The sequence below is a fragment of the Acromyrmex echinatior genome, chromosome 11 (assembly GCF_024713525.1).
Source record: "Acromyrmex echinatior isolate Ae372 chromosome 11, ASM2471352v2, whole genome shotgun sequence".
NCBI lineage: Eukaryota > Metazoa > Arthropoda > Insecta > Hymenoptera > Formicidae > Acromyrmex > Acromyrmex echinatior.
Window position 1 is genome coordinate 2,940,848 of NC_141862.1, and position 27,144 is coordinate 2,967,991.

General features: G+C 29.9%; 2 pseudogenes; both read left to right on the plus strand.

Moving 5' to 3' along the window:
• Positions 1 to 8,982: 8,982 nt before the first annotated feature.
• Positions 8,983 to 15,682, plus strand: LOC147908036 (uncharacterized; annotated as a pseudogene).
• A 1,137-nt stretch (positions 15,683 to 16,819) lies between these two features.
• On the plus strand, positions 16,820 to 26,764 carry LOC147908037 (uncharacterized; annotated as a pseudogene).
• The last annotated feature ends 380 nt before the right edge of the window (positions 26,765 to 27,144 follow it).

Below are 27,144 nucleotides of genomic sequence, written 5' to 3' on the forward strand. Positions count from 1 at the left end.
CATTGAAGTAATTAAAAATGAACTTCTAATTCATTATTTACGGAAATTTTCCCATATTACTTTTTAAATAAAATTTTAAAAAATACTATATTTTTATTATAAAAATAATATTGTATTAACTTTCTATATTTATTTATAAAAATTTTTTAAATAAATTTTCCTAATATCTTCGATATTATGCTTTATGTTATAAGCTATCTAAATAATTATTAAATAGTTATATAAATACAAATATTATAATATTAAAATAAGTAAAAATAAATACAACTATATACAACTTAAAATTAAACTTTTTTTCAACAAATCTAATGATAAAAATTTTACCCATAAATTCTACCGAACTTTTATCCAATACCGAAATTATTAATCCGCAAACATTAACCGGATTATAAATAATTAGGTATACGTAAATAAGTTTCCGCTGTTTTTAATCAAAAATTAAGCATTTATTGAAAGAATTGTGAAAGAACGATACATAATGTTTTATTGAAAGTATTATCCAGCTAGCCACTACTTTTTCCCATCTTTTTGGTAGCATACGGATACGTTGGAAAAACGCTTCATCTTTTGAGGCTATCCAATTATCGATCCAATTTTTGATATCTTTATATGATGTGAAGTGCTGCTCAGACAGGCCATGCGCCATTGATCGAAATAAATGGTAATCGGAAGGGGCAATGTCTGATGAATACGGCGGGGGTAGAACTTCCCAATTGAGTGTTTCCATGTAGGTTTTGACCGACGCCGCAACATGTGATCGAGTATTATCATGCAGGAGAATAATTTTGTCATGCCTGGAGTAGTAGTGGGCGTGTTTTTCTTTGAGTGCTCGGCTCAATCTCATCAATTGTGTTCGGTAGAGAGCCCCAGTAACGGTTTCGTTCGGTTTGAGCAACTCATAATACACGACACCAAGCTGATCTCACCAACTACACAACATCAGTTTTTTTCCATGAATATTCGGCTTGGCTGTCGATGTTGAAGCATGGCCAGGTCCTCATGATTTTCTCTTCTTTGAGTTATCGTAGTGGATCCATTTTTCATCACCAGTGACTATACGATGTAAAAAACCCTTTCGTTTATGCCTGACAAGCAACATTTCACGTATGAAAAATCAGCGTTCAACGTTTCTCGACTTCAGTTTATATGAAACCCAATTCCCTTGCTTTTGAATCATTCCTAACGATTTCAAACGATGTGAAATTGCTTGTTGAGTCGCTCCTAATGTAAGTGCAAGTTCTTTTTGCATTTGGCACGAATCTTCATTCAATAATGCTTCCAATTCCGCGTCTTCGTACACTTTCGGTTTTCCGCTACGTTCTTTGTCTTCGACGTCAAATTCACCGTTCTTAAATTTTTGAAACCATTCACGACAACTTCTCTCACTTAAGGCAGCCTCACCATATGCTTCTACAAGCAATTGATGAGCCTCAGCTGCAGATTTCTTTAAAAATTAAAGAAGTAAATCAAAAGTTCCCGCAAATGACGATTATTCGGCTCAAAACTCGGCATTTTCGCACAAAAAAAAATATATGATGCTGATACAAAATTGCTAATATTTCAAGGTTATGTTGTTGACAGATGTCCAACCTTATAATGTTTTACATCAGACAATTTTAACCATAGCTTGCTAGTGGCGCCGTCTTTTGTCAAACGGCGGAAACTTATTTGTACGCCTAATATACCTATCGTAAACTCTAATATAAAAAAATCTATTTTTTAATTTATAATTTTTCCCTTTTTTAAACCCTTACTTACCCCTTCTCTTAAAACTTTCTAAAATTAAATGTATAATATAAATCATTACCCTTAAACCGAACAATCATCACTAATAAACCCATCCCTAACACTGTCTCACAAACCCTAAAAATAAAATAATAAATCAAATAAAACTCTATTCTTATCTGTACTATAACAATATATATAATTATTAATACGAGAGCAAGTCAATAAGTTTATAGAAAACACATTTTTTAAATTTAGTAAAACACAATTTTTTTTTGATCGATTCATTTTTATTTCTCAACATAGTCTCCTTTCAGCTCGATACACTTAATCCAATGATTCTCCAACTTTTTCAAGCCGTCCGAATAATATGATTTGTCCTTCAAAATAAGCCTCTGTTTCGGCAATGAGCTGCTCTCTAGTAGTGAATCTCTTTCCTCCGAATCATTTCTTCAGGTTTGAAAACAGGAAATAGTCGCAGAAGGCTAAATCTGGCGAATATGCTGGATGGGGAAGCAATTCGTAACGAAATTCGTTAAATTTGGCCATCAGTGTTGGGCACGTGAATTGATGGAAGAGCACTTTCTTCTTCGCCAAATGGGGATGTTTTTTTTTTTAAATATTGTTGAAATGGTCCAATAAGGCTGCGTAGTAATCGTCATTGATCGTTTGCTTTGACGGAAGGTAATCGATATGAATTATATCGCGTGCATCCCAAAAAACAGTGGCCATCACCTTTCCGGCCGATTTCACGGTCTTCGCCTTCTTCGTAGTTGGTTCACTCGGTGAAGTCCATTGTTTTGACTGTTCCTTCGTCTCAAGTGTGAAGTAATGGCTCCATGTTTCGTCTATAGTAATGAATCGACGCAGAAATTCTGCATTACGTTGAAACATCTCTAAACATTATTTTGAAATCATCACCCGGTCGCGTTTATGGTCCACAATGAGCAAACGCAGCACCCATCTTGCCAATAGCTTTTTCATACTCAATTGTTCGTGCAAAATTGAAATCACTGTGCCATGTGATATGTCTGTGGCCTCAACAATCTCGCGCATTTTCACTCGTCGATCAGTCAAAACATATTTTATCGATGATTTCTGGCGTAGCAGCCTTAATTGGACGTCCCGAACGAGGTGCATCACATGTGGATGTACGACCACGTTTAAATTCATTCACCCAATTGTATACAGTCGCAAACGCTGGTGCAGATGTGCTATGAATATTATTCAACTCGACTTTGATTTTTTCGGCGTTAAACTTTTCATGTAGATGTTTGATCACTGCGAAAATCATTTTTTTCCATTTTGCAAAAAATACAAAGGTTGTTCGCATTAATCGTCTACAAAAATGAAACCACGCGATGAATTCCGCTCAAAATTTGACAGTAATCAGCTGAAAGATGCTACTTATCAAAAAGTAATGTGATATGACACTGCGAGTGCCCTTTGACAGATTTTCTAAGAACTTATCGACTTGCCTTCGTACTAACTTGGATGTCTAATCGCGTTTCGCGAGATTCTTACAATGCCTAGGGCACATCATTTGCATCAAATTTCTTCATAATTCGGCTCGTCGCTATCGTCGTATTCTAGATCATCGAGCGCGATCTCTGAATCATTATGTTTCGAATGGACTACTTCAGGACTGTTTCTAGAATTTCAGGGCTAGATGTCCTCGGTAAATTGTTTTCAAGATTACCTTTGTTGACGGTTAAAGGCACTTCTAATGATTTTGTAATATTATTTTTTCGTTCTTTAATTTCAGGATGTACACTGAATAAAGATTTATCTTTATCTTATTATCTTTATCTTATTATCTTTATCTTTATTTATATTCATCTTCTTGTAACGTTCATAAAAGTAATGATTCGATTGGGGATTGAGGATAAGGCATTAACTTGGAATTCCATTGGTATTCAAACAACCTTTTTTATAATGTATCTCATAATCATATTCGGTTAATTTCATTTTCCACTTCCACAATCTCGAATTTGGATCTGTAACAAAATAAAGTCAAGTTAAAGATTTATAATCTGTGATTATTACAAATTTTTGTCCATATTCAAATAAGGTCTAAAATGACTTATACAATAAATAATTGCTAAGCATTTTTTTTCTGTCGTGAAATAATTTCGTTCGGCGTTATTCAGTACACGCGATGTGAAAACAATAGGCAAATCATTGCCAATGCTATATTGACTTAATATTTCTCCAATAACATATCCGAATGCGTCTGTCATTAAATAAAATATTTCATCAGGTTATTGAAGTATCGATTCCGAAAATCTCAATGCATTAAACATTTCTTTGTGTTTAGGTTACCACGTAAAAGCAATGTCCTTCTTTTACAAATCCGTCAGTGGTTTGGCTATTTTTGAAAAGTTAAAAATGAAACGTCTGTAATAGCTAGTTAAATTTAAAAATTGCTTAATATTCTTAGCATTTTTCAGAATGGAAAAATTCATTATAAAATCTATTTTATCGGGATTAGGTCTGACTCCATAGGAACAAATTATATGTCCTACATAGGTGACTTCTCGACATACAAATTCACACTTGTCTGAGTAAAGCTTTAAGTTTAGTCTCTCTCAATTTCTTTATTATTAACCTATTAAATTTTACTGCATATTCCTCCATGGATTCGCGTAGATGACCACGTCATTCATATGCACGAATAATTCGTTACTTTGTAAGCCAGATAATACATTATCCATAAGCTTTTGAAATATAGAGGGTGCGTTTTTTAAACCAAAGAGCATTCTTTTAAAATGATAATGTTCGTATAAAAAAAGCAGTTTTCGGTGCGTCCTTAGGTGATATCGGGATTTGGTGAAATCCTGATGCCAAATCTAATACAGAAAAATATTTAACGGATCCTAATTGATCTAAGATATCAGTAATATTCGGTATGCATCTCCTATAGTTTTTTCAAAATCTTGTTCAAATTCTTGTAATCGATAATCATCCTCCAGTGTTTGTTACCTGAAGAGTTTGGTTTTTTAGGAACAATCTATACTAGTGAATTATAAGGCGAAGTGGACGTTTCTATCAATCCAAAATAATAATTTTTGCACTTGTTTATCTCTTATGGACCGGTGGATATCTATATTGTTTAATATGTATCGGCATCTCGTTGGTAATCGATATAACATGTTCTGCGGCATTTTGTATCTCCAAGGCCTTCTATCGGCAAATGAAATCTATCAGCGTTTTTAGTAATCAGTGATATAACATTTTTTTTTCTTCCTCATTTAAATGTTCTAAACATAATAACTGTATGATCTGAAATCTCGCGGTAACGATTCTTCGCAAAAGTAAATAGAGTTTGACACAAGTTGCTACAGTAGACTATACAACATTACTCGTTAACAATGATAAATCTGCATCAAGACTCGGACTGCTTATTGTGTTTTCTCGGACCGTAGCATCAGTTGTCATCCACTCGATGAGCATAATCTTTGTTTTCACATAGATGGTTTTCACGAAAGTATCGCTGGACTTAATATTTTTATTTTCAGACGGTTTTCACGAGTACCGTTAGACTCAATACGTCCTCAATAATCCTTCACTGTGTAACAAGATTCTTGAAGATCTTCTGAGTTTCCAAATTTGTATACCAGGTCCTCTAAGCTTCCTCTACTTCTCATCAAATTTCTTTGGATATTGAGGTGTGCAATTTATTACCTCATTCTCTCGAGTCATAATCTTGTAATTCGACAGATGGTATTTCTATCATATGCTTTTCTCCTGTAGTATAATAGTATTAACAATAAGTAAGTATGCCTTTTCATTTTGATTTGATAGTAACAATTTCGTTTCCATAAAACAAGTTTTTTTAGTTAGCGTAATAAATGGTATGTTTTTTATCTCAGGGTTGGTAATGATAATGTAAAATGGATAAATAGTTCTTTCTGGAACTTCAATTTTAATATTATCTACAAATTGAATAGTCTTATCATAATGTAAGCTCTTATCTTTATAATTTATACTCGAATGGTGCTCTCGTAGGAATTCGTTGCTCAAGATTCCATCTTGCGAGAACATAACAGAATCTAAAATGATATAAAAAGGAACGAGCTCTCCCATAAACTCGAATTTACAAGACCAAGTGTATTTACTACTTAGGATGATATTCCTTGCAATGAACGTGGTTCGCTATCTTCCCATGAAATGAGACGAATGCGATCTTGCTTGATGACATTAATCGCAAAACCAAAGTCGATCATGAATATACAAGATTCTGTTAAATGAGGAGATAACTTTATTGCTGGACAACGACTTGTCCCTATTTTCGTGTTCATTCTGGCAACGTAAGAAGATGACCGACTTCGGTATGATCATCATGCTTGTTAACGGGTGTCCTGTTTGAGGAACATCCCGACGGACGCTGCTTATTATCGGGACACTTGCGGCGTTTCCCGAATTATTTTGTCCTTGAGTGGCGTTACGTCGCTCTGCTAATTTACGATATTCGTTTGCAAAGTGTTCTAGAACCTTAGAAATATATTCTTCCTTTGGGAGCGTTAGGACCAGCAAATCCAGGAATAAGAGATTTAATAAAGGATGTAAGTCGAACGTTATCAAAACTTCTATTATTGTTGATGACTATACTGTCACTTTCATGATTTCCTTGAAGGAGCTTCGATTTATATTCTATGTCTGCATGAAATGGTGAATTTTGCCTGTAGTTCATGGCTCTTTTACGCAAATTTTTAGTTTCTAATTTTTGATAACTGTATTGCACATGTTACAGCGTAAAACGCTGTGAAGTTTTCAAACGTAAGGAACATCGTGATTATTTCTAACTCGTATTAATAAATCTGTAGAAAGTCCATTAATAAAACTCTCATAAGCGCTTCTTTCCACATTCTGTCTAACTGCTTCGTCTAGTTCTCCACTGTATCCATTAGTAATTCCTTCTCTCTTCAGTATTACTGTGTGTAATTCTTTCACGCGATCTATATAATCAAGTATATCTTCGTTCGTCTTCATAAATGTTTACAAGTTTCCTTTTATATTGGTCGACTGTTTTATTCGGCCTGAAAAATCTGTTTCAACTTCTTTGTCAATTTTGAAACAGTATCGTAATCTGTTCCTTCAAGAGCAATATATGGTAAGTGTGTTCCTGTAATTTAGGTAATATATTTCTTGATGTGACCTTATTAATCTACACGCACGTTCGCAAGCTTTGCAAAAATTAGAAACTGATATTTTATGTCCACCATACTTCGGAATCGAATCTAAGACATCTTTTAATCGGATTAACGTATCTATCGCGTCATGTAATCATCAAGAAACTGGAAATCTTTTTTTATGTATATATATTTTATTATTATTACTCACATAACATTGGATATTCTATATGCATTTTTTTTCCATCATGTGAAAATAATATCCTATATGTAAAATGCATATACATTTCATATACATAATATGGATATATATTTCGGTACGTATAATACGTATATCCATTCATGTATTATACAGTGTGTGTATATACAGCGCACAATATTAAATGAATGTACATTTTTTATACATGATATGAATATATATTCTGGTACATAATATATACAGGATGTTTGATAATTCTGTTGACAATACTCGTGGGCAAGTAGACCGGACTAAATTGACAATGCATGAATAATAATTTTTGTCTCTTGCAATTTTTCTGTAAAGTTGATAGTATTTGAGTGAATAATTATTAAAAATCAATTTTTATTAATTTTTAATAATTAATATCTTGTTAACTATTATGAAAATTGTAAAATAGTAGAGGACTTTTCTTCTCAGGGTAGTTCATTTTGCTTCTGTGCAAAAGATTTCCCAATGTGAAGAAAATAAGAAAAAAAATAAAATAAAATTAATTTAGGAAACTACAAACATATAAAACGATGTAATATCAATAAATTATATTTAAATTACAATTTGCAAAAGAAAATCGTATGAATTTTATTTTCTTATTTATCAAAATTTGTTTTTGCTGATTTTGTTAAAATGAATATTTATCGTATAATTAATTATATTATTTTATGTCCACGGACATGAATGGACGTCAATCGTATGTCCAATTTCGAACATTCATTATTTGAACGTTCATAGGATGTCAATAGGATGTTTTGTTTTCAATTCCGAGGTTGTGACAAACGAATGTCCATAAGACGTTTGGAGAACTTGAACATCCCCATGACGTCCATGTGCTATCTAAAAGGTTGGATTAAAGATATAAAAAACTTATAAAAGGAAAGTATTTAGTAATTTATAAAAAGTAATACAAAGTTTTTATATTAACTAATATTTTAATTGGATATAATAATACTGATAATGTATACTTGATGTCCCAAACTATTTAATATAATAACATTCGTACGTAAATAGAACAGACTAAACTGAATTGAAAAGTCTTAATTAATTCTATCATTTTGCAATTTTTGTAATATTTAACGAGATATTATAATTTTGCATGATAGAATTTTAATTTCTTTATTAAAATGTCGATTAAAATATGGATTAGCAGTAGATCTCAATAAATATTATGAATTTGTTAATCCTATAATAATAAATATAATAAAATTGATAAAGAAAAATTATGGAAAAGTAAGATCCAAATGCTAATATAAATATAGACATTTCTAAGATATTTTAAATAGAACATTTACTCAATTCCGACAATGGACGTTACACGAATGTCTATTTTATGTCCATGAACGTGCGGATGAATCGGATTTAAAATAGACGTCCTTGGAATGTCAAGTACTATGAGATCATAGTCTGTTTTTAGTTTCAAGATTATCTTAATTGTTAGTACAATTCTCTAATTCATGATACTTTAAGTACTAGCTTTAAGACTATTTCAAAACTTGAGCAACGTTTATGGATTCCGCCCTACATATCGATAGCTTTACATACGTAAAAATTGCTTGCTTGCCGCGCGGCGGAAGTTGACACCATATAGCCAATCATTCTTCCGCTTTTATGAAAAGCGGTAAATTGATTGATTGCGCCAATTGTCGCCGCACGGTACTGCAAGCGTTATCATTTCCTGTGCATGGTGTTGTTCATGATGTGCAGCAACCACATTTTCTTTCTAGAATCATGTAGTGCTGGATCCGTATTTCTTGTTTGGTTTCGCGATTGTGTAATATCTGTTTCATTGAATTTCGTGCAAAGAAGAAGAAGCGATCGTGTAATATTGTTTTGATGTCGACTTTCTCTCCGCCTCTATTTATTGTCTTCGCGACTAAATATCTCCGTTTCGGTATGGAAGCAGTAGAAGACTCTGGAAGCTGCCGTCGTCGAAGTGATCATCATGTAATCATCGGTTAGTCTTGATCTCGATCGACAATTACCATTCTCCTTCGTCGAAAATCTTACCGGGGAGATTAATTCCCTTCAAATTTTTCTAAGATAAGTATATTATAATAATATGTAATATTGTTGTACATATAATATTTATATACATATAATCGTATCTTATTCTTTGCATAATTCCTTTTTTTCTTTTAACCATACATAAGTTTGAAACAAGGCATAACATTAAGGCTCCTGATTACTCAGCCAAGAACTCTGCATTGATGGTGGCGACAGAATCAGACGGCGATCTGGCAAAACTGGTAGCTATACACGTAAGTACGAGCCCATGTCCGTGTGCTCGCCTGCGGCGCGCCGAGAGTGAATGAGACAACGAGCTCCTCTTCACACTAGTCACTTGTTCCAAGCGACTGAAAATGCTTTCTCGACAATCTCGGCCGTTTGGTGGTTCTAGGCATCAATAAAGGGCGGAGGGAATTTTAAATAACATAAATTTTAATAAATCGCAGTAATAGTGTACCCCTCCCATTCAGAATAATATAAATCATGTTAAAACGTAACAGTTTACGAAATATTTAATTGTTTACGATTTTTCATGCGTGTTATATAGTATACCTCTCCTTCATAAACAAGATTAGTTCAGTAGAAGTAGAAAGGTTTTACCGGAAAAAATTATAAACCAGCATTTCTTTTCACAAAAGTCTCAAAAGACCAGAAAAAAGTCTGAAAAGAAATGTGTATGTTTGAGATTCGAGACTCGTGAAGAAAATATGCGAAAAAAATTGAATAGTTGCAAAAAGTATTTCGCTTATAAAACGAAAGATATTGAATGTACGAAAAAAAATCGGTATAAAAAAATGTATTCGAAATAACCACGTAAAATGAGATGTGGAACATTAAAATCGATCTATTAGTTCAGAAAAAAAAATAAAAAACACCGAAAAAGGCTTTTTTTTTACTCGCTTTCTGTTCATTGATATTTAAATGCAAAATTTTGAAATTTTCGTAAAATGATGACGAACAAATCTAGCCCTGAAATATTTATTGGTTTTTGCAAAAAGCCATTTGTTCAAACCATTTGTAAAAACCTGTCTGCGGAAAACTTAATTTTTTCATTTTTGAGCAGTCGGAGGAGCGACTTTTCTTCTTCAAGAATTGCACTATCAGGTACACTTAATAACAAACGATTTTTTGCAGTAAAACTATTACAAAATGACTTTAAAAAGTCGATATCTTTTTTCCTATAAAAAAAATGGAATAATTCTGTTAATACGCATCATAAGCCGTATGAAGCATTCGATAGCTGATATTTTTCTACAAATTAAAAAAAAATATCCGAAATATTAGGAGCCGAGATAACAATTTTTTTTTTAAATCACTGTGGCTCTAATTTTTAAGATTAAGAATTCCGTCTGACACCAATTTGTCAAGGAAGAATTGAATTTACTATTAAAAACATCTCGAATTGTAACTTTATGTACTAATTGAAATTTTTATTTAAAATATTTTTGTTTCTTGAAGTTTTATTTTTTCGGTTTATTACTAAAAAATCATGTTTAAGTATGGAATGCATGTCTGATTAACAAATTTAAGTCACATTAGCTATATTTCTTTATTTAATATGCTGTAAAAAGTGTTCAATTGAACAATTAAATGTACAGAATTATCAGTACAAAATTGTTTTTGCGAATTTAATTGGAGATATAAATATGAAATATGTAAACAAATAATTAATAAATAATTTGCAAAACTGTTAGCATAACTCAAACGTGATTTTTTAATAATAAATCGAAAAAAAAATTCAAGAAAAAACTAAAAATTTCGTGATTACTGTGCGAAACATTTGGTTAAGCTATTTGTTTATATTTCGTCGAGGTGTCCCAGATTTTAAAAAAATCAGGTTTCCACGTCAATTTATTGCTGAGAAAATGTAAATTTAGCAAATTTTAACGCACGAAATCAAATTGCTGCCAGACGGAACTCTTAATTTTAAAAATTAGCATCGCATTTTTTATATTAAATTTATACGTCACCGATTTTATTTTTATACTGAAGAAGACTCAATCGAAAGAGTTGAAATGTTTGTTAATTTTTCTCAAGAATAAAATATACAATTTCACACACGCCTAACCTGTATTGGCTCACATTAATTGATTTACATCTATCCCTAGATTTAAAAATTAGACCCACAATGATTTTTTGAAAAAAAAATTGTTATCTCGGCTCCTAATAATTGGAGGGTAATCTTTTTTTTTAAATTCGTAGAAAAATGTCAGCTGTTGAATGCTTTACACGGCTATTTAATATGATGCATATTAACAAAATTATTTCATTTTTTTTATACGCAAAAAGATACCCACTTTTCAAAGTCATTTTATAATAGTTTTGTAAAAAATCGTCTGTTATTAAATGTACGTGATAATGCAACTCTTGAAGAAAAAAAATCACCCCTGTCAATTATTGTGCGATTGCACAAAGATAAAGAAATTAAGTTTTCCGCAGACAAGTTTTTAGTAAACAAATTTTTTACAAAAACTAATGAACATTTCAAGCTTGTTGAGGGCTAGATTTGTTCGTCATTACAAGGACTACATTTTATGAGAATTTCAAAACTTTGCATTTAAATGAACACCGAGCGAGTGAGAAAAGGCTTTTTCAGTGTTTTTAAAAATTTTTACTGAACTAATAGATCGATCTTCATGTTCCACGTCTCATTTTGTAGTTATTTCGAATACGTATATTTTTTATACCGATTTTTTTCATACATTCAATATCTTTCGTTTTAATTGTATGAGGGCAAATCAATAAGTACCCGTGTTTCAAGACAGGCGACGTTGCTGATGCAAGTTGGCATTACCATCGTGTGTACTACCATCTTTCAAACGATGCCATACAAAATTTCAGAGTGATTCATGCAATAATCTTGATTTGACAGCAATTCGTAGCGTGTTGTTTTCCGATACAATGAAAAATTGATTCGTTGATCGATATGGTATCGTTAAATGATTCGTTTCTTATTTTTGGATGAAAAAACGTGCGAAGAAATAAAAACGAAGTTGGATACCGTCTATGGAAACTCTTCACCATTTATGACAACTGTCCAACCAGATATTGGTTCAAACGTAGTCGTTCGTCTGTTTTTGATGAGGAGCGCCCAGGCCGCCCGGCAGACGTGGTTACTAAGGAAATCGTTGAAAAAGTCCACGATATGATTCTCGCTGATCGCCGAAAGTGCATGAAGTAGCAGAAGCTATAGGCGTATCGTACGGAACAGTATTCAATATTATGCATGATAACTTGGGAATGAAAAAGTCGGTTCAATGAGTGCCGCGATTGCTCACAATGCACCGGCTCACTCCTCCGCAGTCGCCACAGCCAAATTGGTCGAATTGCGCTACGAATTGCTGCCGCATTCACCATACTCTCCGGATTTAGCCTCCTGTGACTTCTTCTTGTTTCCAAACTTGAAAAAATGGCTCGGTGGAAAGAAATTCACGTCGAATGAGGAGGTCATCGCCGAAACAGAAGCCTATTTTGCAGAGTTTGACAAATCGTATTTTTCTGAGGGATTAAAAAAATGGCAAAAGCGTTGGGACAAGTATATCCTCCTAAAAGGGGATTACGTTGAAAAAAAAATTTTATGAAAAGCCTGCGTTTTCATTACTAACATGGGTACTTATTGATTGATGGGTACTCAATGATTTGCCCTCGTACTTCTACTGAACTATTCTTATTTATGAACGAGATGTATATTATATAACGCGCATGAAAAATCGTAAACAAATATCTCATAAACTGTTGCGTTTTAATATGATTTATACTATTCTGGATTAATGAGGTACACTATTATTACAATTTATTAAAACTTAAATATTTAAGATACCCTCCCTTATTGATGCCTAGGGCTGTCGAGCGGCCGAGATTGCCGTTAAAGGATTTTCGCTTGAATCAAGCTACTAGGGAGAAGGAGCTCTCGTTCATTCTCGGCGCGCTAAGAGAGCGAACACACGGACATGGGCTCGTGCTTGTTTGTGTGTTACAACGCCGCACCATGATAAATGGCTGAACTTATAAACGTGGAAAAGTGACGTTTTAACGACAAAATTTATGTTGCGTGCCATTTCGTTATTATTTGTCTAATTGTGAAAATGTGACTTGTCTCGTACTTATCAAAGTCATAATTATCGATGAAAACTAAAGTTACCTTGGAATTTTATATATAAAAGCGTATATTTTACTCATTTCAACAGCTATCGGACTGGTATTTCTTCCCGAATATAGACTTACTTTACGTGACTTTTACGATCATTTACTGACTGTCAAGAAAGGAAAAAACTGTTTTCATCGATTTTTATAAATGTTTTAATGTGATCTCGTCATTTCGTTTCATTCAAATTGTCTTTATTTAAAAATGGCACGCAACATAAATTAACGTGTCATTCTTCTGACATCACGATTCTAACATGGTCGCCTAATCAGGAACCTTAAGTTCTCTAGAAAACTTACAAATAAAATAAATCGATCATTATCAATAATTTACAATATCGAATCATCTCATGATTCTCACAATATTATTAATACAGATAATGATAGTTAACAATATATAAAGACTGTCGTTAGCTATTGTGCCATCATATTTTTGTCAGCAATAATTCTTACCAGTGATTCCAATGTCTGTCTGTTAATTTACATTAGTTACTCCGAATTACATTTGCAAGGATTTGCATCACAAAATACGGTAAGCATTTGTTATTATAAAACTAGTCTGATTCTTATGAATAATAACGTATTATTAAAATAATATTATTGAAAACGTATTTTCTTTCTTAATTTTGAATAGAATCTGGAAATTTCGTTTCATACGAAGTCGTACTTCGCTTCTTGTAATAAGGAATCTTAGATGTAATAGAAAATAGTTCTTAAGCAATTGAATATTGTTTAATTTCATTTTCTCGGACCTCAATTTATTTTGTCAACTTGTACCATATGCGAAAGCTGTTTTACCATTTTTTATGATTAATGATCTTTGTTTTAATTCTATGTATTTATATTTTTTCTTTGACATATTGATATTTCTGTACTGATGATGGTCAAATCTTGACCGAAACGTCTACTTTATTATATGATAATTTAAATATATGACTTTTGCGTTTAAAACATCTAGCGTTGTGGCTATATACTCCTTTTATTTATATTAGATAATGATAGTATTAAAAATATTGCAAACGATAACAATATTAACAATAATGCAATATTGCAAAAAAGTTTATGCGACATTAACGACCATGACATTAATATCCCATGTGATAATAAATTAATTAATAATGTGGACTATGACATTAATAAATTATCATGTATTATTAAGCAAATTAAGAATCGTAAAAATAAAATATCGCCATCCTCAAAAGTAATCAAATGGGCTATACAGAAAAATATAACGTTATTGGCATTAAAAAATCTATTATACCTGAAATATCTGACGGTAATAAAATTTTATAAGATCCAAGAACATTTTTAAGAACACCTAGTAATATAGTCACAACACCTATAGGTTCCGGAATATACTATTACTTTAGCATAGAAAAAACCTTAAATTTATTTTGTGTAAATCATAATATTAACGTACAACCAAAGAGTTTTCATTAGCAGTTAATACGGCTTGCCGTTGAATAAAAGTTCTAATAATTCATTTTTCAAAAGTTCTAATAATCTATTTTATGCTCAGTAAAATCAATAAAAGTATTTATTTATATAACATGTGTTTTTAATTGCTTTATATCATGGTTCAGAAAAGCCTACTAATGAATTTTTCAAGGATTTTATTAATGAATGTATTCTTTTATCGACCGAAATATTAATAAATTCTTTTAGATATCCTTTCCGAATTGTTAATATGTGATTCACCTGCAAAATCATTTGCTTTAGGTATTAAAAATCATATTATTTTTCATGTACAAAATGTGATCAAGAGGATAAATTACAATACATTATTATTTAATAATGTATTGTGCTTTATTGAGACTGAAAATTTACGCAAGCGAATTGATATTTCATTCAGAACTATGGCTCATCAGAGCATTATATTAATAGAAGCATGCTATTAGATATAAAAATTTTAATATGATAGATAATGTACCCATAGATTATATGCACAATCTTTTACTAGATGCAAAAAGACTTCTTTGTCACAAACGATATGATTGAATTCATGGTAAACCACCTCATAAATTACAATTTCGTGAATTAATAACATTTCCGAAAATCTTTTAAGATTAAAGCGATATATTCTTCGTAAGTTTTCTAAAAAAACACGTTCTATATTTGAATGTAAAAGATATAAAGCTGCAGAATTCAGATTATTTTTGCTATATATATTGATCTTATAATTTTAAAAGAAATGCTACCGTCTAAAATCTATAATCATTTTATTACGTTAACTTGCAAGTTCCATAATGATAAGTCAATTACTCAAAATCAGAAAATTATGTATCGTATGCTCAAAATTTGATGAAACATTTTGTGTGCCAATTCATTAAAATTTACGGTCCTGATTTTATATCATATAATATACTTTTTGCATTTAAGTGAATGTGTAACGTTATATGGTTTGTTTGATAACTTTAGTGCCTTTTCTTTTGAATTATATTAGGTGTTGGAATTAATTCGTAGCGTTTTTTAATGAAAGAATGTTATTTATTTCACATGAGCATTAAAAAATACATTAATGAAAGTACTTCCCATCACTTGTAAAACGCTACGAATTAATTCCAACACCTAATATATAATATTTAAAAAAAAAGTTCGTAAATCTGCTCAGCCTTTACAACAAGTTATATGTCGCGTGATTGAGGAAGGCAATAATATTGAATGTATTAGGTGTTGGAATTAATTCGTAGCGTTTTACAAATGATGGGAAGTACTTTCATTAATGTATTTTTTAATGCTCATGTGAAATAAATAACATTCTTTCATTAAAAACGCTACGAATTAATTCCAACACCTAATACTAATATTATAGCAATGATTTTGTGAAATTACGAAAAGAACGTTTTAATGGACCTTTGATAAATGACTGTATATCTCCACAATACATGCAAGCACAGACAAATCATTATTGCTTAAATATTTAAAAATTAAGATAAATTGTAGAATTAAAAAATAATTGAATTATTGAAGTTAAGAATATCGCTTCTTGTAAAAACTCCGTATGGTTAATAGGATACAGGTATAGCAAGCGAGATAGCTTTTATTCAAAACTATGTTTGTCATCTTTATTTGATATTCAATATATAGAAAAGGAGAATAATTTACTTGAAACATGGAATATTGATGTCATTAAAAGAAAACTTGTAGTGACTTTATTACTTTGTAATTATCTTACAAACATAAATTTATTTCATTTTCATTTATTGTTTATGTTTATATTTATTGTTTATGTTTGCTATATATGTAAATTTGTAATTATCATTAATTTAAAATGTGTATACATGATGGATATAAAGTACGTTAAAAGATTGTTATGGATCATTCGTTATATAAATTTAAAATTAGAACTTCATATAACGATTTGTCATATAACAATTTTTTTCAACTTTGACATCTTGTATCTTTGAAATTAAGCTGTTTTGGACAAATAGTCATATAAAGTTCTAGTATTAAATTTATGTGACGAATTACCTCTTACAATATTTTAGTTTACTTAGCATCAACCCTATATATTTCAACACAACTGAATGTATATTTATGCATAATTTAAATATAATTTGTTTACGATAAAATATTGAAGATGAGTTGGCTCGTGGTAAAATTTGATGCTGAAAATACAGTAGAAGCTGTACCAAACACGCGGTACATTAAGGACAAATCACAATGTTATTGGCCATCCGAAAATACTGCAAAGAATATCATAATAGATTTTATTAATATTATATTATATTATAATAAGCAATATTCTCAAGCAAATTAGATATTATATAAAGCTACTATTTTAGGCTTTTATGGTAAAGTATTCTTCTACGCATACAAAAAAGTTATGATATAATCTTTGCACATCAAATTGTTTCAATAAAATATCTATAATACGATAATGTACTAATCATATTTACGTATCCATATAATATATTCATACTTGCATTATACAATAATATAAATAAATCTTGTTTGAAATTCAGTTAGGTTTTCAAATAGAGTAGAATTTGTTTAATAATTATTAGGTGTTGGAATTAATTCGTAGCGTTTTACAAGTGATGGGAAGTACTTTCATTAATGTATTTTTTAATGCTCATGTGAAATAAATAACATTCTTTCATTAAAAAACGCTACGAATTAATTCCAACACCTAATATATTATATATATTATATATATTATATATATATTATATTTATATTATATTATATTTATATTATATTATATTATATTATATTATATTTATATTATATTATATTATGTTATATTAAATTATATGATATAACGTAATGTAATATTAATTATATTATAAATTACTTATTTATGATTTATATTTTTATAGATGATTATAAAGTAGCACAAAAGAAAGCAAATAAAGCAAAAAATACGAATAATCTTTCTTCCAACAACGAAAACATAAAACAGAAGTGTAAAAATAAAAAAAGAAAAAAACCATAAAAAGGTTCAAAGTCAATACGAATCGTCTACTGAAATAGAAATATCTTCATTAGATGATACAATATATTCTGATATTGGAAAAACTCAATTAAAGAGTAGTAAGTAAACTATACAGTAATCATGTAGTATCACATTTCCAGATATTATTTGCAAAAATTAATGGCACGTATTTATAGAATATATTACAAAAAGTGAATTGAAAAACATTATATTACATTTAAAAGAAAGTTCTACTGGTTAGTCTTATAGGCCGGAAAGTAACATCGTATAATTTAGCTTGAAATTATATATTCGTTGCAAAATTTTTGATTATTTATCGTGAAAGCTTAAAGTTTTTTCTAAAAATAAATTTTTAAAAAGTGTTTCTACGATTTTTTGTTTTTCTACGATTTTTTGTATTACTCGTGAGCGAAGTAAAAGAGCATTCTGATTTTAATTGCGTTAAAAATTATCGTACGTATATACAATTAAAAAAGAAATACTTAAACCTGAAACTTTGCTCTATCGAATGGTATAATTGTCAATTTAAAAAAATAAAATATATATAAGTTTGAGTAGAGAGTGTGATATTTCTGTTCTTTTAACCATTGCGCAATTGTTTAAAGGAAAGTAATGTCATATCTTAAAACTCACATGAACTTAAGAGATGTAACTAACTCAATATAATACTGTTAATATTTATTAACACTCGAAACAATATATGTGCCTCCTAATATTAAATAACGTATAAAAAGATAAATATAATAGATTAATGAGAATCAGCAACGATAAACGACGCAATTATTTAATGAATAATCAATATTCAGATATTGGATTGATGTCTTCTTTATTTTGAACGTTTCGACTTTCTTTGGAGTCCTCCTTAGCAAGAATGATACAAGTATAATTAGCTCACTTGTCCATAATATCTAAGTCAAATCGCAAATTGACAAAAATGCTGCATTATCAATCTGACATTTAAAAAAAAATCTTATTAAAAATCTTATTAAAGTGGTATATGCGTAAACAACTCAAATGACTTCCATCACAGAACATGAAGCATTGTATTGAAGCTTTGTTGAACATATTAAAACTTAAAAAGTAGAATTGTTAAAATCAAATATAAATCTCACATTTTTTAGAACATTCGTCCGTGTACGACGATGTGTCACTCAGATATGAACTGTTCTCTAAAAGGTCGCACAGTAAACATTAAGGCAAATTTGAAAATATGACGAACAAAACACATGTATATATGTTGTTAAGTAAAACCGATAAAAACCGCAATAAATTATTGTATAAGAATTAAAAATTGTCAAAATTATTAAAATTGTAAAATAAAGAATCATATAATAAAAAGAAAAAAAAAGAAAATTTAATATAAAACATATCTTGTTAAAATTGTTAATTTTCGTCAACCTATAAAACTTTGTCAAAATAAATTAATAAACTATAAATCTAAAAAGGTTTCTAACATCAGTCAGAAGAAATGTTCAAGCATCACTGCATAGGTATGATGCAGACCTTCTGAGTCTGAACGTAAATTGAAACCATTCCTTTGCATGTGTATGAATTTCCGAAATTAATCTTTTGTTAAAAAAATTGTTAAAAAAATTTCTCTTTGTCTAAAATTGTATGTTCTCTCAATCCAAGTCATGTGAAAATTCAATACGATGTTAAGTAATTACAGAGTGAGTGTCAGTTTTCAATTTACAATATATGTCTACGATGTTCAGATATTCTGCTGGAAAGTTTCCTGCATGTTTGTCCCACATACGATACATCGCAATCTTCACAACAAATCTTATGGATCACATTTTTATTATCAAATTTTAGAAGAGGGTCCTTTTGTACTTTTATTTAATTTGTTATCGCTGAAAAATGTTCATTTTATGTTGGTGTCTTTACAAATCGAAAATTTTTCTGACGTAGAATTAATATATGGTATCAAAAACCACGATCTAACCATGTCGTTATTTGGGACATTATTACTAAAAAATTTTTTATTAAAGCAATATTTTAAACGACTATTGATCGTGTCAAAAACAAATTTTGCCAGATAGTTATTATGTAGTAATGTACAAATAATGAACTTAATATTGTTATAATGAAATTTTGGATCTGAGAGTAACATAGCTCTGTCTAACATACCCATTATGACGCCTTTTTTTATGAGAAATAAGATGTGACGATAAATAGTTCAGGTACCGTCCTGAGAATGTTGGTTTGTAGTACCAATCTAACTCTAAACAGTTATTGTTATTAATAATGGTTACGTCTAAGAAATTAATACTATTACCTCCCATTTCCAAGGTGAATTACAATCTTGGATGAAACAAATTTAAAGTTGTCGTAATAAAATCAATCATATCAGACGGGACTGCCATCATAATATCATCCACATATCTGAAGTAAAAGGGCAATTGAAAGCCTAACATTATTATTGCTTTAGTCTCTAAGTCTTGCATGACTAAATCTGCTATAATAGGAGCTAAAGGCGATCCCAAAGTTCTGTTTGTATATCTCCTCGTTAAAATACGTCGAGTTAAGTACTAATTCTAGTGCTATAAAAAATTCTTTTTTCGGAATAATCGTTGATTTTTTAATATAATTCTACCTATTAGCCACACTCTCAATCGCCAAATCTAATAAAATATTAGTAAACAACGAGATAAACAACGACATCAAGAGAAATTAAAGAATAATTAGTTTCCAACTGTATGTCTCTTAAATTCTGTGCGAGATGAAAACTGTTTTCGATTTTACTGAAAGGTTTAGGGGATTTTTCAGAAATAATATCGTAAAAATAAAGCCAATGAATATAAAAGACTGTCAATTGAAAAAATTATGATCCTAAAAGGACAATTAGGTTTATGCACTTTTGGAAGCGCATATGCACAAGATAAGTTACCTTCATAAGTTAGTTTCACTACATATTTTTTTGTACGTACTATTTGAAATGTAATTTTTATTTTTCTAAAGTGATAATAGTTCATGAACTTTTTTTGTGAGATAATATTGATAGACTTTTATGATTTTAGTGTAGGTATTAGGATCAAGTACTTCTTTGACTTTCGAAATGTAAGTATTTTTGTTAAGAGCCACAGCTATTTTTCTTGTCTGCCTTAATGAAAATAATGTCTGGATTATTAGTGCAAGTTTTGTTTTGTGTACTAAATGAATTAATCGTTTACTGATTACGTTATTTTGAACAAAAGATGATAAATAATTTTTTAACATAGGCGTGATACAACTCCTGATACTTAAAATATTACTAGGTTAATTTTTCTAAAATTATTTTCTATATTTTTAATAAATTCTAATAAAGTTCTTTTTTTATCAAATGAAGGTATCACGAAGTTTTCACTTAATTGTAATAAATATTGAACTTTCTCAGAGATTGTAAAGCCAGATAAATTTGTGAATCAACTTTATTTGCTGTTAAATAATGAAGACTTTGATGTTATTTAAATAAATTCAAGGATCTATTTTTATGTTAAAATGATTGTTGGAACGACAAGAATTACTGTGGGTAAACAACTGACATTGAGTATCTTGGAAATCCGAGGCACTAGTACCAATCTGATAAGGCTGATTATTCAATGACATGATAAAAGATTGGAAATATATCATTATAAATCTCTTTTTTATTTTTTTACATCCTTTCTATTTTTCTCGAGAGAATGATTTCCTCTTCCCTCATCTGAGATTGAAAGGTGTTTTCTGGTTTTACAAAAAAAAAAGAATTACAAATTGATATAAGAACATGTTGAATGCTTCTCCTGAGATTCAAAATTTGTTTATACGAGATATCATTAGATCTATAAGCATTATTAAGTTCTATTTTTAAAATTCTTAACATATATTGACTCCTAAAATAGTTCATTCTGTGTATTAAACGGAAATGTGAGAATTTTAGTTTATCATCCATTAGAAATTTTAAATGTTGTGGAATGACATTATTCCTCATACAGTTTTAACAAAATTTATCCGAATTTTGTTACTAATGATATTCTTGTGATGTTTAATCTAAAGCTTTATTGCTTTTAAAAGAATAATCCCAAAAGTTAGATAAATAAATTTGAAAAAAGAAAAAGATAACGTAGATTAACGCATTATAGTCAGCGTAGATAAATAAAAACAATAATTATATTAAGACTCTCGAATTTTAAACAATACAAAAAGATAAATATAGGCTAATAAGAGTCAGCAACGATAAACGGCGCAATTATTTAGTGAACAATCAATACTTAGATATTAGATTAATCTTCTTTATTTTGAACGTTTTGATTTTCTTTGGAGTCTTTCTCAACGAGAACGATACAAGTATAGTTACATGTCCATAATGTCTAAGTCAAATTGACAAAGATGCAGCATTGTTAATATTATTTTAATAACATTAAAAAAAAACAGATCTTATTAAAATGGTATACAATAAATACAAAAAGACACTCTTCCAAAATTTGATAATAAAAATGTGGTCCATAAGATTTGTTGTAAAGATTGCGATGTATATGGGACAAACATGCAGGAAATTTTTTAGCAGAATATCTAAATATCGTAGACATATAAATTGGAATACTGACTCACTCTGTAATTATTCAATATCGTATTGAATTTTCACATGACTTCAATTGGAAGAACGTCCAAATTTTAGACAAGGAAAAATTTTTAACAAAAGATTAATTTCGGAAATGGCATTCATACACATGCAAAGGAATGATCTCAATTTACGTTCAGATTCAGAAGGTCTATATCATACTTATGCAGCGATGCTGGAAAATTTCTTCTGACTGATATTAGAAACCTTTTTAGATTTATAGTTTATTGATTTATTTTGACGAAGTTTTTGTTGACGAATTGGTTGACGAAAATGAATTGATTGACGAAAACAATTTTAACGAGATATGTTTTATATTAAATTTTCTTTTTTTTTTCTTTTTATTATGTAATTCTTTATTTTACAATTTTAATAATTTTGACAGTTTTTAATCCTTATACAATAATTTATCGCGGTTTTTACCGGTTTTACTTAACAACTATATACATGTATTTTGTTCGTCATATTTGCAAATTTGCCTTAATGTTTACTGTGTGACCTCTTACTTTGAAAATAGTTCATATCTTAGTGACACGACGTACACGGACGTGTGTTCTAAAAAATGTGAGATTTATTTGATTTTAACAATTCTACTTTTTAAGTGTTAATATGTTCAACAAAGCTTCAGTGCAATGCTTCATGTTCCGTGATGATAAGTCATTTGAGTTGTTTACACATATACCACTTTAATAAAATTTTTAATAAGATTTTTTTTTTTAATGTCAGATTAACAACACTGCATCTTTGTCAATTTGCGAGTGACTTAGATATTATGGACATGTGAGCTAACTATTCTTGTATCATTCTTGTTGAGAAGGACTCCAAAGAAAATCGAAACGTTCAAAATAAAGAAGACATCAATCCAATATCTGAGTATTGATTGTTCACTAAATAATTGCGCCGTTTATCGTTGCTGACTCTCATTAACCTATTATATTTATCTTTTTGTATTGTTTAAAATTCGTGAGTCTTAATATAATTTAATATTATTTTTATTGAATAACGTATTTATGAATTGCTCGATTACTGCATAGAAGCAGTTATGATTGAAAATGTTAACTAGCCAGGGCAATATTAACAATAATGGTAATAGAAAATATAAAAGAATATATACATGATAATAACCTAAAAAAATCTACTTTTTATGAAAATTTTTTGTACTTTATTTAATGTACATTATTTTGTATGAAAGAAAATTTTAATTATATAGACTGAGAAATATATTTATATCTTATTTAAATTTTTTTAAGACAAACATTAGAAAGTAAAATTGATAATCATACTACAAATAAGTCATCAATTACTTCTATCTCTTGTGCTACGTCTACATTAAAAGCGACAATGCAATAAAAATCTCTGATTATTGGAAATAGTACTGGTAAGAGATATTTCATATAACAAAATATTATTAGGTGTTGGAATTAATTCGTAGCGTTTTTAATGAAAGAATGTTATTTATTTCACATGAGCATTAAAAAATACATTAATGAAAGTACTTCCCATCACTTGTAAAACGCTACGAATTAATTCCAACACCTAATATATATTGAGTATGCTAATTTGTATATATACACACAATATAAAATAATGATTAATATTTATATTTATATTTTAGAATTTATTATAAAAAATGAGTTTTGAGAGAATTACATATTATCAGTTTAAAAATGGATGACATTTCTAAAACTGTAAATATTCCGATAAAAAATAAGATAGAGAAATTACAATATCCACGTATATATATTAGGTGTTGGAATTAATTCGTAGCGTTTTACAAGTGATGGGAAGTACTTTCATTAATGTATTTTTTAATGCTCATATGAAATAAATAACATTCTTTCATTGAAAAATACGCTACGAATTAATTCCAACACCTAATAATAAATTACCCGATATTGTAGAATTATTTCCAGTAAATGATGAGTCTGTAGCTTAATTAGAAAATTGGCTAGCAAACTCTGAAGAAAATAAGACAATGTTGGTAAGAAACAGTTTTTCTTTTTTTACAATATGTAAAATATAATACATTAAGGCAGTGTTTAAGAAAACGCTATTAGCATTATTTATGTCATTCTATTTTTATTGTTCATTAAACGTAAAACAAAGATAAAATGACACAAATAGAGCTAATAAGATCTCCCCGAACATATCCTAAAGTAGAGATGTACGAACTATTCAAATACAAATAATTCGCATCAATCTAATTATTCGTATTCGAATAGTTCGCACATCTCTTAAAGGAATGCTGGAGTGATAGTTGAATTCCAATGGATTCATTATTATCAATAAAACACGACTGATATTACAATTTATGAATATCGATACATTATTATATATTATTACAGCAATATCGTACATATGCATACATATAAATTTTTGTGAAGGATTGTAGGTACAGATCACAGAGCTTTTATATCATATAAATATTGTCATTTAACAATTCTAGATCATTAAACTAAGAAATGGTGAGACGGATCTCAGTTAAAAAGTTTTTCATAAACTACTTAGATTAGTATTAATATGTGTACTTTAATTCTGGAAAATTTCTAAATCTGTAAAAGTGATACATACAAATATCTTTTACAAAAATTACTGCGTTTAATAGAAAGGTAAAATAGAAGGTAAAACAGAAAGCGCTTCCTTTTTAACTCTTTCTTGCATAGTGTGTATGTATATATAAGGCATACATATCTTTCTCGCTGCAGTTTTTGCTACATTTTTAATAACTGATTATGTATTTGGTATCCTTATATTCCTAAGATATTGTGTATATATATGAATAACAAAAATATGTACTTATTTTGTATTAACTATAAGTTAGAAACAAAAGCTCAATCAAAATTAGCACTTTTTTTACAAAAAATTCATGCTGGAATGAAAATGATAATAAACATACCTTCAAAATCTCTATATTAAGATAATACTAACATAAAATGATTTTCTTACGAATGTACTAAAATTTGATATACAAGTAAGTTGAAGTGCTCTCTATGTTTGTGTGCAATTAGAAACATATTGACCATCTAGTTTCTGAGATAATTGCAATCCAAGTATGTAGTTTCAACATGTAAAGCATATACGCAACTCAAGTTAATGTCAGATTTTTAATTATAGCATTCATATCATTCTTATGATTGTTACAAAAAAACGAGCATGCTATGAAGGAACATAAAGCGGATATTGTAAAAAATGTTATAATTTTTGACCATTTAGTTAAGAAAATAGAGCTGTGAAAAGAACGCAATGTTTTGATTTTCTTTGGTGGAAGCAATTGAAGAGAATGGTGGGGAGTAGAGGGTACGGCCAGCGAACATCTGACAGCACCGGCATTTGGCTGCATCTTTCAGTATTCATTTTCTTTTCGCATGTGCGTGCGGCCTTGGATAGGAACAATCGAAAGTTTTCTCTCTCTCTCTGACGAGAATAAAATACCGTCCGAGCGTCGCAACAAGATTAAACTTTTGAACGGTATTGTCGCGCGTACTATCTTAATGTTTTCATAATGTTTTCAATTGCTTTGCTCCATTTAACACGAGCCTGTTTTTGAGTTTCGGTCAAATTGGGTGGGATCCAACGAATGCGAAGTTTCCGTATGCTCAAGTGATCATGCAAAATCATATGTATTGCTTTCATGTCAATGCCTGAATCTCGCGGTATGTCATATGCCGGTCTCGCTCAATCATTTCACGCACAGCATCAACATTAGTGGCAACAATAGACGTGGATGGACGACCTTCACAGAATTTGTCATAAAGAAAGGTACGTTCCACGCTGGAATTCGGCAAACCAATTATAAACAGTCCTATTGGATGGTATTTCATCTCCAAAAGCCAAATGAAGTCGATCGATGCATTGTTTCGGAGTTAGATTACATTTGTAATCGTAAAAAATCATTGCCCGAAAATTTTCACGCGAAATTTCCATTTTCTCACAAAATAACTTCTTTTAAAATTCACTCGGTGAAGTCTATTGTTTTGACTGTTCCTTCATCTGGGATGTGAAGTAATGGATCCATGTTTCGTCCATAGTAATGAATCGATGCAGAAATTCATCTGGATTACGTTGAAACATCTCTAAATATTATTTTGAAATCGTCAGCCGGTCGCGTTTATGGTCCACAATGAGCAAACGCGGCACCCATCTTGCCGATAGTTTTTTCATGTCCAATTGTTCGTGTAAAATTGAAATCACTGTGCCATGTGATATGCCTGTGGCCTCAATAAGCTCGCGCACTTTCACTTGTTAATCAATCAAAACAATATCGTGGACTTTATCGATAGTTTCTGGCGTAGCAGCCTCAATTAGACGTCCTGAATGAGGTGCATCACATGTGGATGTACGACCATGTTTAAATTCACCCAATTACATACAGTCGCAGTGCAGATGAACATGCTATGAACATTATCCAACTCGGCTTTGATTTTTTTCGGCGTTAAACCTTTCATATGTAGATGTATGTTTGATCACTGCACGAAACTTGTTTTTTTCCATTTTGCAAAAAATACAAACGTTGTTCACTTTAATCGTCCACAGAAATAAAACCACGCGATGAATTCCGCTCAAAATTTGACAGTAATCAGTTGAAAGATGCTACTTGTCAAAAAGTAATGTAACATGACACTGCGAGTGTCTTCAAAATCTTGACAGATTTTCTAAGAATTTATTGACTTGCCCTTGTAGTAATATTTTAATAAAGGATTATTCAACAATATGAATTGATTTTTAACATTTATTGCTCATAACTCATATGTATTATGATGTTTATTACACGATTGAAAAACTTTTTAAATTATTTTTAAATTTTTTTATTAAAAGTTATTGAAGTTAACTAATTACAACAATTTCATGTATGCGGAACTAAATGTATTTTTTTTATGAAACCAAATAT